This window comes from Physella acuta, unplaced genomic scaffold (genome assembly GCF_028476545.2).
Source record: "Physella acuta isolate Inbredline_101_S28 unplaced genomic scaffold, ASM2847654v3 ptg000325l, whole genome shotgun sequence".
In the NCBI taxonomy this organism is placed as follows: Eukaryota; Metazoa; Mollusca; class Gastropoda; family Physidae; genus Physella; species Physella acuta.
Window position 1 is genome coordinate 1,065,768 of NW_026731844.1, and position 14,910 is coordinate 1,080,677.

General features: G+C 40.6%; 1 protein-coding gene across 1 annotated transcript in view; it reads right to left on the reverse strand.

Annotated features, from left to right (window-relative positions):
* LOC131940710 (multiple C2 and transmembrane domain-containing protein 1) overlaps positions 1-6,762 on the reverse strand; it is a 129,869-nt gene extending 123,107 nt beyond the window's left edge. Inside the window, exon 1 of the mRNA XM_059299471.1 lies at positions 6,489-6,762. The gene's annotated coding sequence lies outside the window, so the exon portion shown is untranslated. The remainder of the gene's footprint in view (positions 1-6,488) is intronic.
* Between the last annotated feature and the right edge of the window lie 8,148 nt (positions 6,763-14,910).

The following is a 14,910-nucleotide window of genomic DNA, read 5'->3' on the forward strand; positions in this document are numbered from 1 at the left end:
GCCATAAATATTAAGATTGTTTAAATATTGCATAACTTGTCTATTAAGTTTAAGTCAATCTACGATTTAAGACAGAATCCATAAGATCTAAAGAATGACCTGAATAATATGATGCGGGCATATCTAACATTGACCCCATATCTTAAGAGTGACCCAATATCTTAGTAGTGACCCGATGTCTTAATAGTGACCATATGTCTTAATAGTGACCATGTCTTAATGGTGACCATATGTCTTAATAGTGACAATATGTCTTAATAGTGACCATATGTCTTAATAGTGACTATATGTCTTAATAGTGACCATATGTCTTAATAGTGACCATATGTCTTAATAGTGACCATATGTCTTAATAGTGACCATATGTCTTAATAGTGACCCGATGTCTTAAGACCTTTATCCTAACTAGCCTAAGACATTAATTTGGAATACCAATTCCCAGGCACGTCCGATTGTACACGCCGACTTGTACCGAATGTACTTACCGAAGTTTCTATATATATAATTCTCTTTTTGGAGACCCTAGAAAACACCAAGCTGTAAGCGCGCCCAGCAGTCCCCTCTCTTCCTCTCTAGGCATATCGCTACCACCCCCATCCCCACATGGTCTGGTGAGTTGTGGTTCACGCTAAATGTTTTCAATTGTAGAGACGGGTTTAGTGACGGCTATTAGGGGCAGATAATTTAATTTAAAACGATTTTAAACTTAGGGGAGGTAACTAAGACGAGGTTGCTTTCACGAGGGGGGCGGGTTGGGGGGAGGGGGGGGGGAGGGGTTGGGGGAAAGGAGGGTTTTATTGTTTTAAAGCAATATTTTCAGTGGCAGCATTGGTATCGTCGAATTCACAAATTATGAATTACTGAAAAGTAGAAAAAACAAAAACTAAATAGCGGCGTCGGCTCGTATTTAAATATATGCCCAGCGAGTTAGCTTCAGGTGTATTGTAGTTCTAAATACTTCTATTGTTCACAATAAGTTATAGCTTAACAAAAACTTGACTGTTTGTAGATCAGTGTCCTAGTTCCTAACTAAATCACCTGAAGGCCAACTTGAATTCTAGATAATTTCTTTATACAGGTGGGGAGGGAAGGTGTACCAACCAGGAAGAAATTTATGTATAGACACACGCTAAAGGTGAAGATCACGCACCTGAAATAAAAAACGTAAACAGTCGACAGGTGAATTTAAATTATATTTGAAGTCCGTAGGTACATAGATCAGATGAAGTAGAGTTAATCTGTTTCAGGGAACTCGGCTTATGAAGGGATAGTGTGGTCGGTACTATGCCCAACCGCCTTTGCTTTCCCTAACGCGAGTTAGGTACCCATCAGAGCTGGGTAGACTCAGGGATGTTCTACTGATTCTAACTCGAGACTTTCGGGTTAGCAGTCTAGCACTCTACCGTTAGGCCACGCCGTACCTTTAATTTCAATAAATTACACAATTTGTCATCAAATTTAATTAGTTTGGTGTAAAAATACAATAGAGCTATACCACACGGAATGTAATTTTTTGATTACTTATTTCCTTGATTTCTTGTCTCAGATTTTTCTTTCAGTGGACAGGCTAACCTGAAGGTGGGGAAGGGTACACATATTCTAATAACACTAGAAACATCTATTACATTTCCCAACACACTTCACTTATATAACGCAAGATACAACACTAACTGCCCCACACCCCATCCCAGCACGTTTACGGCCTCCCTCCACCCCCACCCCCGAGCCAGAACGAAATATAATTTTTAAAATATATACGTTTACCAATGTCTGACCCCCCCCCCCCCCCCCCCCACCAGAAAAAAAATCAGAAAGAAACACACTGCATTCCGCAAAACTCGGGTCACACGTTACTGAACCATATGTAAAACACGAGTTAGGGTAAAAACCCCTCACTAAAGTCACATCACACATGACATGAAAGTGACATAACGCAAGACCAGCCACACATTCACGCTTGATTGACCCGCACGCACTAACAGTGAAAAAAACAACACATCGACCCATTTAGTTCTGCTCCAACTGCTTGAGTTATCCACGACTCGTGGATGTGTCACATGGGGTGCGGGTGGAGGCAGGGGGGCGAGAACGTAACGAGGGCATGTTTGCTGAAAGTGGGTTACTGAGGTGACCCAACGTACGTTTGGAGAAGGCGTAAAAAACACACACACACACCCGTTTAAAATAAAGAAAGAAGAATTTTCGCAAGGTTGTTAGCTAGCTAGATGTGTTAGATCAGACGTGTGCTGTTTGAAATTCTACAGCTATTAGGTTTTGGTGGAAGCTGTGTAGAGGGGTTAGGAGCGGAGTGATCGTTGTGTGTGTAGCGAGAAGCAGCCTACAATTTGACAGCTACCTTACATAGATCTTTAAGTCTAGTGCACAACACGTACACTGACAAGTTGGTTGATTAAAAGAAAAGCTTCTTTTAAACGTTTCTTGTAATTACTAATGTTGATGCTACTTTCACATTTGTTGCCCAAACTAAACGTTATACAATATAATGTATCTTGCTGTTTCTCCTTCACTAGAGAACGTCTATAATACTATTTCATGTTTATAGCAGTCTACACTGTGTATAAATACATAAGCAATGGTTGGAGGGGAAAGTGACCAATGCAACAAAAATCGTTTTCTGCTAATGCAAAATAAATGAAAATGGTAGATCTAGTTGCAGGGTGGTTTGTGTAGTCAGTGTTACTAAACAGATAGCGTTGTAACCTTACACATTAAAGAGCATTGCAAGTACAACATAATTGTCTTTCATTTGTAACGTTACAGAGGCCTACTAATTACTGCTAATGCATAATGGACGCTCAACAACGCTGATAGGTCATCCGAATGGAAATTGGAAAAACAGAGAAAAATAGATCACAAGCAATTTTACAGTAAGATTCGCACCAACAGAATAGTGGAGTAGTTGTGACCTGCTATTGCAAAACAAATAAACAGAACAGACTGATCAGAGTTACTTTTTTTGGGGGGCGGGAGGGGGGGGGGGGTGTCGAAATTTTAAATAGGAACTTTATACTTTAACCTGCATCCCACCTCGGCGGACAATTTCAAGTGCCCCCCCCCTCCCCACCACCTAGGAGAAAAATGTCTGGAAGAAACCCTGATTGTGCTGCCAACAGAAATATTGTGCCATGCCATTACAACAGACCAGAAATACACACAACCCACCACAACACTGAGTCATTAAAAATCAAATTTCCCGACACACCCCCCTCCCCCTCCCCCTCCATTTTCCACCCGCCCCGCCATATCAAGGGAAAAAATGGCCTTTAAAGCTATAAACAGGCCAGTGTGTCAAGGTACACAAGGAGTTGTTGACAAATCAAGGCTGATCGGTTTATCTTATCAGTACATTGGGAAATACGGGGGTATAAAAATAGAACGTCCACTACATTAGAACAATGTAGGCTCGGTGTGACACAGCTAGCACTTGCTACTCTGTTTATTGGCTACTCTGGTATTGAACGTCTTCTTCTTTCTTAATTATAGTGTTGGAAGGGACACTCCAACAAAATTAAGTATACGTGTCAATTGGTTAATGCGCCATATAGGCCGTTGATTTCGATTTCAGCCTGCTTTTTGTGTGGATTTGCTTCCATAGCCTTTGTCAAACCAAGAACAAACTACAAGGCAGCAGTTGTTTGATTTTAGAGGTATCTCTCCTAGATGAGTGGCTGTCCCCAGCCGTGGAGCCTCATCTGCCCGAAGGTTCGAAGAGACTTTTTCATTTAGCAAGCATGACCTTCACCGACGCGACATCGAGGATAACGAGACCTACCCATATCTTAACCATATGTAAAACACTTTAAAGATTAGAGGCTTAAGCACACACAAATTCAAATCAGCAGCTGCATTAACAGTTGTAAACCAAACTCTAATTCATCCAAACATAACCCAATCCTTAAATAATCAACGACACAATCTATAAGCGTTTCACTTGACAATAAATAAACCTAGCGGTACCCTTCCTATAAAGGCGCTAAACATACTGGTGTAACATTGTAAACAGCAAACGAAGCGAGTGTTTACGGTACAGGTATAAACTGTTCAACAAACAGGGTGGTAGAGTACAGTTGTGAAACACTGAAACCTAGACTTGCACAATGTGGTAACTTATAGTTGTGAAACATTACTATTTAGAATCTAGTATTTTTTCTGCTAAGTTGCACATAATACGCACACGACACGTAAAAACGAGTGTCAAGAAAAAAAACAACTAAATCACGAGAAAAATGCGCCCCTCCCCCCCCCGCCCCACAATATCGTGTTACAAAAGTGCGGAGTGGGTCTGGTAATTCGATCTAATGTACTAATAGGCCTACTATAATAACTATATCTAATATGTTAGAACTTTAAAAAAGAGATGTGTATTCTAGTGAGTATACATTTACAATTGTGCTTTACACGCTTTTAGAGCGTTTGGCTGCTAGCCCGATGGTCTTGAGTTCGGATCTCAGTTCAGATTTGTGACCGTATGGTGTCCCTGAGTCCACCCAGCTCTGACAGGTACCTGACTTATGATGGGGAAAGTAAAGCAGCTGGGCATTGTGCCGACCACACCATCCTTTCATATGCCGAGGTCAAGAAACATATAAACTCTACTTCATCTGCCCTAAGGGACGCTAGGTCTAAAAAGGAACTTACAAGTTTCTATTGCCAAATGCATATACATGTTTTCTAGATGTATATCTGAATAGGTCTAGGTCTAGATCACAGAACCAAGGACAGTGTACGACTACATTTAAATCACGGCAGTTTCTTTCAGGCACCTCTTCTCGGAGGGGGGGGGGGGGGGGCGTTCAACGCCATTCCCGCGGACGAGATAGAACAATTATATAATTTGCATAGAGAATATATACGTGAACAAGTGTCCGCCCCCCCCCCTCCATTTGGAGAAACCTGAAAGAAACTCATTGAATCTAGATTATAGGTGCTATGAATGCATACGATCTATACTAACACTTAACATTAAATCTAGTCTAGAATCTAATAGTAAGTTAAACTTACAAATATTATATCGGGTAGACCCATAGATTTCTTAGCATTGGTTGTGCTACATTATTTTACCGGATGTTTGTGGATACCTATGTTCGATAATAGACTCTTCCCAAAATAGGTGTGTTAGCTGTATTGTAATTTCGATCAGTTTTACTTTTATGGTTAGAGGGCGTTTGGAAGGACTAGGGTTGGGGTTAGGGTTAGCGAGTCGTGTGTGTATTTCGTTAACTATTAACTATCAGTATCCTAACACCAGGGGTGGATTAAGCTTCAGCGGGGCCCCAGGCTAGTAGTGTGTCAGTCCTTCCGTCATAAAATGTTCACCGATATTAATTTGGCAAGAGAGTTAAAATAAACTTGGTTTTGCATCATGCAGCTATCTTAGTATTTACCCTGATACTGACTGTAAATCTTTACAAACTTATGATGAATGTACGAGTTAAAATCCATTCGAAAATGAAGAAGGAACTAAGGAAGCAGGATTTTAAGAGATAAGTCAAGTTTGTATGATATCAGTTTATGTGATCCGTCCACTTAACCACATGCAGATCTGAAAATGTAGGCTAGGCCCAGTTGAATGTAATTTTTTTCATCCCTGGTTGTGTTTGATAAGGGAGATCAATCAAAAACTAATTTCTTTTAGCTCAGTGTCACACGTTTTATTATTTTAAGGACAGCTCTCTTTAATAAACATTGTCTTACGGAAACGGATGACAGCACTGTACAGTGTCTGTCTAAAGGACAAATGTATATTTTTATGTGTTTGTAAAAAAAAAAATAAGCTTATAATTTAAACGTTAAAACATCAATTGATGTTACTATTTTAAGGAGGGTCAATCGGAGGCCCTAAACTTTTTGGTCTGAATTCTGCTGCTGTGTGGTATTTTAAAACTCTAAAATCAACTCATTTTATTGAAATAAGCGATCTCTGGTCCGGACTATGTTATTTTAGGGAGCATTAGCTTAATATAAACTATGTCTGAGTAGGAGGTGATGACAGCTGGTATTTATACTAAAGTGTGTGCACATGTTTGATATATTTTTTTAAAAATATGATTTATGCATTAAAACATTGCTTTTTATAGTAAAAACAAGGTGTAAAGTGAAATTTACTAATGTTTGTAGGCCCTAAGTGAAAATTTGGGGGGCCCTAAAAATCAGGGGCCCCTGACTGCAGTCCCCTCAGTCCCCCCCCCCCCCCTCCCCAAATCCGCCACTGCATTACACCTTTTTTTAAAAAAAAAGAAGATTCTAGATCTAATATCGAACAGTGGTAGGGCCTATACAAACTATCCATTTTACCATTAAAACAAGCAAGAAAAAAATTAAAAGTTAGTGGCTGTAAAGAAATCTAGATTCTATGTCGTTTTACAAATGAGTGTGTGTTTTGTGTGCATGTGTGTGAGAGAGTCTGTGTGTAGAAAATAAAGCCATTCAACACAAGCCGTAGTGTCAACAGAATCAAACCAGCGTACCTTATTCCCATCATCTACTGTAGCAGACGTGAGGAAATCCCCATGTCATGATTATTCATCCAACGAAGAGAAGAAAATCCAAGCTTAGAATTCCCAAGTCAGTTGCACAGGTTCGCACAAAACAAAAAACCCACAATTAATCATTCAGTAAATCCCAAAAGTTTGAATCGATTTCACAACGTCTGTAGAATCTCGAGCTATTGTAAACAGTTGCAAGAAAATATCAAAAGAATTTGTACGGAGTATCTCGTTCTAAATTTAACCCCGCGCCACTGTGTTTTTGTACCCTACGCATGCGCGGCGTTTCAGGTATCTCTAAGTGACAAGAGAGTGAACTGTCTTCAAGGTCCCGACGTCGCCGTGTTGCGTTCTTCGCCTGTCCGCGCTAGACGTTTTTAAAAAAAAAAATCTACTAGTCAAAAATAGCTGTAACAAAGCCAATGTTTTTACGACTCTTTTAAATCTACGAACGTGTTGCTAATAATGATAATAAAAAACCGACGATAAAAACAATGTGTTACGCTTGGTTTACTCTGTATTGATAGATCTATAGACAAGGGAAATAACCCAGCATATTTTTGTGCCTTTCACAGGGGACAGAGAGTTGTGTACCGTATTTCTTTTTTCGAAGCTCTGCATTTTTCTTTTGCCTCAAACTTGGTGTTTTGATCACTCAATCAATCAAATGTTTATTAAATTTATATTGTCAATCAATGCATCATATATTTATCTAGAGCTGACTAGAAGCAATTAAATTATCTTTAGATATAATTTTAGAAGAATACATTTTTAATGCGTTAGATACGATGTAGCCTACATCACATATGTTCTCAATGGGACAGCAGGCATTAAAAAACGTTATAATTTTAAAACCTCTTTCAAACATGTCAAAGCCAGTGACATGTATTTTAAATCTGAAAACACACATTTCAAAAGTTATTACACAGAAAAAGATGACGACCAACTCTCTGTAAAGACAGTTTAGAAGTTCTCTCTGGTCAGCCAATGAGATAAATGTATTGACGACTTATCTATCTATATCTATATATATAATTCTCTTCTTCGAGCCGTTAGAAAACAAGCTGCAAACGCTCTCCCTACCTCCCCACCCCTACATGGTTTTAGTGAGCTGTGTTCACTCTAAATGTTTACAAGCAGAGCCAACGATTTTAAACGTAGGGGGGGGGGGGGGGGGAGGGGGGGGAGGGGGGGGAGGGGGGGGGGAGGAGGGGGGGGAGGGAAGGAAGGGGAGGGGGGTTATGGTCCTTAACGAGCTACTTATAGTGTTTTAAAGAAATATTTTCAGTGTCAGCGTTGGTACTGTCGAATTCACAAATTATGAATTATTGAAAATTAGAAACAACTAAATAGCGGCGTATGTTATGCCGCGGGCCGGCTCGTCTATATATATAATTCTCTTCTGGGAGCCGCTAGAAAACAAGCTGCAAACGCGCCTAGAAAACAAGCTGTAAACGCGCTCCATACCTCCCCACCCCTACATGGTTTTAGTGAGCTGTGTTCACTCTAAATGTTTACAAGCAGAGCCAACGATTTTAAACGTAGGGGGGAGGGGGGGGGGAGGGGGGAGGAAGGGGGGGGGGTTATGGTCCTTAACGAGCTACTTATAGTGTTTTAAAGAAATATTTTCAGTGTCAGCGTTGGTACTGTCGAATTCACAAATTATGAATTACTGAAAAGTAGAAAAAACAACAACTAAATACTAAATTAGCGGCGTATGTTATGCCGCGGGCCGGCTCGTATGAATTAATCCTTTAATTAAAGCCCCTAAGGAGCAGTGGGCTGCAGCTACACCTCTTCACAGGACTCTGTGTTAAACAGCTATCTTTAGTTAAGCCCACGTAAGCCCAGCAGCCCTTGATTCTCATTCCACCGTCCTTCTTCAGGTTTGCTCAGGCCAGCCAACATGTCTTGAGCTGTATAAATGTATCGGCTGTGTAATAATGGTGTGCACAAACATGCACCCATGTTGCAGTTGAGTTTGAGATTTGACGACATGAGTAGGTTAAACAAAACTGGACCAAAGTACTCGCATCTAGGGATAACATATGTTTCATGGGACACTTCCTAACGTCGTATTTAACATATGCATACATATATACATTCGTATGTATAAGTGTGTGTGTAGGTAACTATTACGTACGGTCATATTTAACATACTCATTCATACTTATTTATAAGTGTGTGTATGTATGAAACTATTACGTAAGGTCATATTTAACACACTCATACATATACATGCGTATGAATAACTGTGTGTATATGTGTATGTAACTATGAGGTGTTCTTGTATTTGTCTTCCTATGAGTAAAATCGATGTACGTGCGTAGCGTTAATCTGAGAGCAGGTTGTGTTCACTGGGGGGGGGGGGGTAATCGTGAGGTGAGTGGTAGGGGCTACATTTAAATGAACATTAGTGGGGAGAGTTTAGGCTATTACAGAGAGGTGTGGTGTGTTACTGTGTTTGTGTGAGTGTGAGTTTGGGGGGGGGGGGTGGAGTTGTTAATACGGATGGACATAGCAGTCGTAATTAAGGAGGCAAATGAAGAAAAGATTGGAGTGGTCAAGTAGAATGTGGAGTGGTCAAGTAGAGAGAGGAGTGGTCAAGTAGAGAGTGGAATGGCCAAGTAGAGAGTGGAGTGGTCGAGTAGAGAGTGGAGTGGCCATGTAGAGAGTGGAGTGGTCAAGTAGAGAGTGGAGTGGTCAAGTAGAGAGAGGAGTGGTCAAGTAGAGAGTGGGGTGGTCAAGTAAAGAGTGGGGTGGTCAAGTAGAGAGTGGAGTGGTCAAGTAAAGAGTGGGGTGGTCAAGTAGAGAGAGGAGTGGTCAAGTAGAGAGTGGAGTGGTCAAGTAAAGAGTGGGGTGGTCAAGTAGAGAGAGGAGTGGTCAAGTAGAGAGTGGAGTGGTCAAGTAAAGAGTGGGGTGGTCAAGTAGAGAGAGGAGTGGTCAAGTAGAGAGTGGAGTGGTCAAGTAGAAAGTGGAGTGGTCAAGTAGAGAGTGGAGTGGTCAAGTAGAATGTGGAGTGGTCAAGTAGAGAGAGGAGTGGTCAAGTAGAGAGAGGAGTGGTCAAGTAGAGAGTGGAGTGGTCAAGTAAAGAGTGGGGTGGTCAAGTAGAGAGAGGAGTGGTCAAGTAGAGAGTGGAGTGGTCAAGTAAAGAGTGGGGTGGTCAAGTAGAGAGAGGAGTCGTCAAGTAGAGAGTGGAGTGGTCAAGTAGAAAGTGGAGTGGTCAAGTAGAGAGTGGAGTGGTCAAGTAGAAATTGGAGTGGTCAAGTAGAGAGTGGAGTGGTCAAGTAGAGAGAGGAGTGGTCAAGTAGAGAGTGGAGTGGTCAAGTAAAGAGTGGGGTGGTCAAGTAGAGAGAGGAGTGGTCAAGTAGAGAGTGGAGTGGTCAAGTAAAGAGTGGGGTGGTCAAGTAGAGAGAGGAGTGGTCAAGTAGAATGTGGAGTGGTCAAGTAAAGAGTGGAGTGGTCAAGTAGAGAGTGGAGTGGTCAAGTAAAGAGTGGGGTGGTCAAGTAGAGAGAGGAGTGGTCAAGTAGAGAGTGGAGTGGTCAAGTAAAGAGTGGGGTGGTCAAGTAGAGAGAGGAGTGGTCAAGTAGAGAGTGGAGTGGTCAAGTAGAAAGTGGAGTGGTCAAGTAGAGAGTGGAGTGGTCAAGTAGAAATTGGAGTGGTCAAGTAGAAAGTGGAGTGGTGACGTAGAGATTGGAGTGGTCAAGTAAAGAATGGATTTGTGAAACTATTTTAACGTATGGATAAATAGCTTCTTTAAGATGTGAGATAGACAAGAACTATCCTATGACATTCGCTCTTTATGCAATGGCTAAATTTTCCGCAGTTCTATAAATAACTAAGAAACGAAGGGTTCTAAAGTTGATAGAGAGCATACACCCCATCCTGACAATTGGCTTCAGTGATGTCATTAGTGAACAAACAAGAGTATAATTATGTAGGTGTAGAGTTTAGCAAAAGTGTTGGATCTAAAAATAACTCGGAGCAATGTAGAGATACTTTTTTACATTCAGCACACGGATTTAAAGGTTTTACTGTACAGGAGGACCTGGCCGGCTAAAAATACATCGCAAGACATGGGTTTGATTTATGATCAAATCTTATTGCGACATACATCTTCTGCATATTCGAAATTAAAGTATGTATATATATATATATATATATATATATATATATATATATATATATATATATATATATATATATATATATAACTAATTCATCTTTCTGGTTGCCATGGAAAATGTTGAAGACTCCCTGATCTCCATCATCACCCTAGATTTCTAAAACAACACCCAGATCCCCGCCCCAGAGAGCAGAATCTGTAAACCACTTGTAAACATCACAACAGCGACTTGTTCCATACACACTTTATATACTTGTCCCCCATCATCGTTACCCCTGCAGGGTCCAAGTTCCCAGCTGGTCTGCTCCCACCAGCCCACCACGCCCATGTCAGCCCCCACCAAAACACCCACCCAGCAGCAGACGATAACGTTTTTTATCAGCCGAGCCGTTGAGGCCGCTGGGAAATTTTTGTGTGCTCCGGCCGGTGAGCGAAGTATGTCAAGGCAATTGCGCTGAGCATTCAAAATTGGGCGGTTCGTGCACATGCTAGAGGTGATGGGGTGAGTACTTTATAACTTTATCAAACAGGTTTTATATCAACAACACATTTTAGAGTACTTTATAACTTTATCAAACTGGTTTTATTTCAACAACACATTTTGTGGAGTACTTTATAAATTTATCAATCAGGTTTTATATCACCACATATTTTTGGGGAGTACTTTGTAACTTTATCAAACTGGTTTTATATCAACAACACATTTTTGTTGAGTACTTAATAACTTTATCAAAAAGATTTTATATCACCAACACATTTTTGTGGAGTACTTTATAAGTTTATCAGTCAGGTTTTATATCACCAACACAATTTTGTGGAGTACTTTATAAATTTATCAAAGAGGTTTTATATCATCAATCAGATTTTCTTGTATGTTTTTTGTAAATAAATTTTTTGTTTCGTATTTAAAAACAAAGACAAACATATTAATTAATTGCTAGGTCAATGCAAATCTATAAGTTGTTTAATGAATTTTAAAAATAAATCTAGATGACTAATAGTATGTTTTAATAATTAACAGCTAAAACAAAACAGTCTTTTAAGGAAATACAAACCTTTACGGTTAAACGGGATATTTTACAACCCTTGGCAAGCTTGTATTAATGAAGTCACCAACGTGCAGATTGCATATTTTGAAATATAAACAAAATATTGTATTTTATGTTTAGCCTTTTCTTAAAATGACATCTCGCTTAATTGGGTTAATTTTTATTAGGTAGAAGGATGGGAAACCATTGGTAGCCCCTATTAGGATGTGAGGCCTATACTTGAAGCTTGATATGACGCGCACATTTAGCAGATATTTCTGGAGAAGAAAATAAAATAGTTAACATAATATGCGCCCCGTAAAGCAAATTTATTCGATAGTCTCCCTCTCCCCCCAGAGTAGCATGTTGCTTTAGGCAATTAAAAAACCCTTTAAGTTTACTGTTTCACCCCCCCCCCCCCTCCCGTACCACCACCACGTCATATCAAAGCCCAACATTGTGCAAGTAGCAACGATTTTATTGTTTAGTTTACCACAAGTTGTTCAAGAAAATGCTAACAATTTTACATTTCCTTTCTACCTTTCACTTCTGTTTCCAATTTCCGGAATCTTCCATGAAGTCTAGCTGATGAATGTTTGTATCTGGTTCAACTAGAAAACAATACAAGCCAATGACAAAAATAACTGAAGCTGTCAAGGTTAACTGTTTCTGACATTAATTAGACCTCATTACAGACAGTATCATTAGCGAGTTCTAAATGGGTCACAAAAACTGGCACCGCAAATCTTACCTGTTCAAGAGAACACCAATTAGACTTCCGGTCTGGAGCGAACAGGACCGTAGTTTACATAACATGGCCTCAAATCGAAAGGCGATTGTTTACCTGTAGCCTAAGCAAGCCTAGCCTCCCTGACCCCGACATATGGGCCCTGTACCTGGCCTGAAAGTGCCGTCAAAATGGATTTCACCTGGAGGGTAGAAGGTAAACAATCACCTTTCTATGGCTGGTGTGAGTACAACGAGACGCGTGTTGGACTTTCGACACCACTCACGTGCAGGCTTATCTGATGGGTGTATGTGTGTCAGAAAGTTTTTGTTTGAATTACAGCTTTCATCTTTTGTTTTGTTGTATTCCCGTGTGTCAGAAAGTTTTTGTTTGAATTACAGCTTTCATCTTTTGTTTTGTTGTATTCCCACTTGCCTGTTGTGATATTTGACATAAAACATTTAAAACACGTTCAGTATTTCAGTTTAGGAGAAGGGTTAAGAGTGGGGAGGAGCAACCGAGGGGAGGAAGGAGAAAAGATCTTAGTGTATTTTTCGTGAAATACCCCGCATGTGATAATTATTAGCAACAGTGGTCATAATTTGTTTAGTTAATATTTGTATATACGTTACATTATGCAGTCTATTGGCCACATTTTTAACGTTAATTTCAGTATGTGAATTAAATTATGATGTCTTAATTTGTTTCTTATTTTTATATGGGCTTTTTGAATGATTTTTATCACGTATAATGATGAAAAAAAAAGCTAATAAATAATTTTTATACCTAGTTCTTAACATATGTGCTTTCAGGGCCTAGTATGTGTTACTCAGATGGGCTTCAAACATAAGCAAGACCCGCCCATATTTCGTCATGATGTCATGCATGCACAGTCCAGCTGAGAATGTTGACCTCTCAAAACGTGAGATCTCAGTTCAAGGGCCGCAAGCAAGTTGAACAAACTTGTCCGCCCGTTTCGATTTTACTGGGCTCAACACAAACCTTAAAGAGGTGATAAAGTCCATGCAACAAGCGCACAATTCTATCTCCGTGTGAGGAGAGGGGAGGGCCTGACGGGGAGTTTGGTGAGAAAGTGATGGACGAAAACGGAGCAGAGAGACAGAAAGCTGCACCAGGCAACAGACGGATGGATAAACAGTCTAAATCTGATGGGGCCGTACAAGTTGGAGCCAGAAAAATGGATTTAGATTCTAAATCTGGGACCGCAAAAGAAGGGGCCAGAAAGATGGAAGTTAAGTCCAAAGCAGAAGGAGCCACGAAGTCAGGATCCACAAAGACAGAAGCCACAAAGACAGGAGCCATAAAGACAGGAGCCACAAAGACAGAAGCCAAAAAGACAGAAATCACAAAGACAGAATCCAAAAAGACAGGAGCCACAAAGACAGAAGTCAAAAAGACAGAAATTACAAAGACAGAAGCCAAAAAGACAGAAGCCAAAAAGATAGACGTACTCCACCAATCTGCCCTTCCCCGGCAACAGAAACCTAATCTAGTCACTACTGAGCTAGAGACCCCTCGTGTAGAGCGACGGTCACCCCACCGTCTGTGTCCGTCAGATGAAACTAGACCAAAAAGACAGTCTAAGTCTCCCCACAATCTCCGCCCACCAAACGAGACACCACGAGACACAAGAAGACACACCAAATCCGCCCAGCCCCAAACACAAGCTGAGACACCTCCCCAGAGCCTGGTACAGACTGACGTCATATCCGGCCAAACTAGACCCGCATCGACGTGTGTGACAGATGACGTGTCCAGCCCTCTATCTCACGCCACTGGCGCCACACAAAGATCCCCCACACCAGACACGCCCCTGGACCTGGCAGCGTCAAATGTCAGAGATAAGTACTCACCTACAGAAGGGGTCGACGTTTCTAGGGCACGCCGGAAACTGACGTATGGCTCCATTTCGAAGAAAGGTATTTTAGATTCAGCTGATTTCTTTACTTCTCTACATCTCCCTACGGATATATATATATATATATATATATATATATATATATATATATATATATATATATATATATATATATATATATATATATATCCACATAAATATGTGTACGTGCTTCTGTGTGTGAGTGAGTATATATGTATGTGTGCACTAGCCAGTGTATGTAATGATCACAATAACAATAGCTGAATTAAAGCTTATTTAAGCCCCGAGGCTGTCTATGATTACTATCTGTAACAGCAGCCGCAGGTTGGTAAAACAGTCTCGTATTCCCCAACAGGTACTCACAATGAAGAAAAACGCGTGCACCATAACCGCTCACCTCTGCCCAACGATGAAAGTGTGGCCACAAACTCTGAAAGTCTGCGACACCTGAACCTGGAACTGCGTGGTCAAGTGGCCAAACTGAGGCAGCAGCTGGACGCTCAGAGAGGATCGACACGAAGTGTTCTATGGCAAAAGGTATATAACTGTACTTGTTGAACTGTACTTGTTGAACTGTACTTGTTGAAGTTTACTTGTTGAACTGTACTTGTTGAAGTTTACT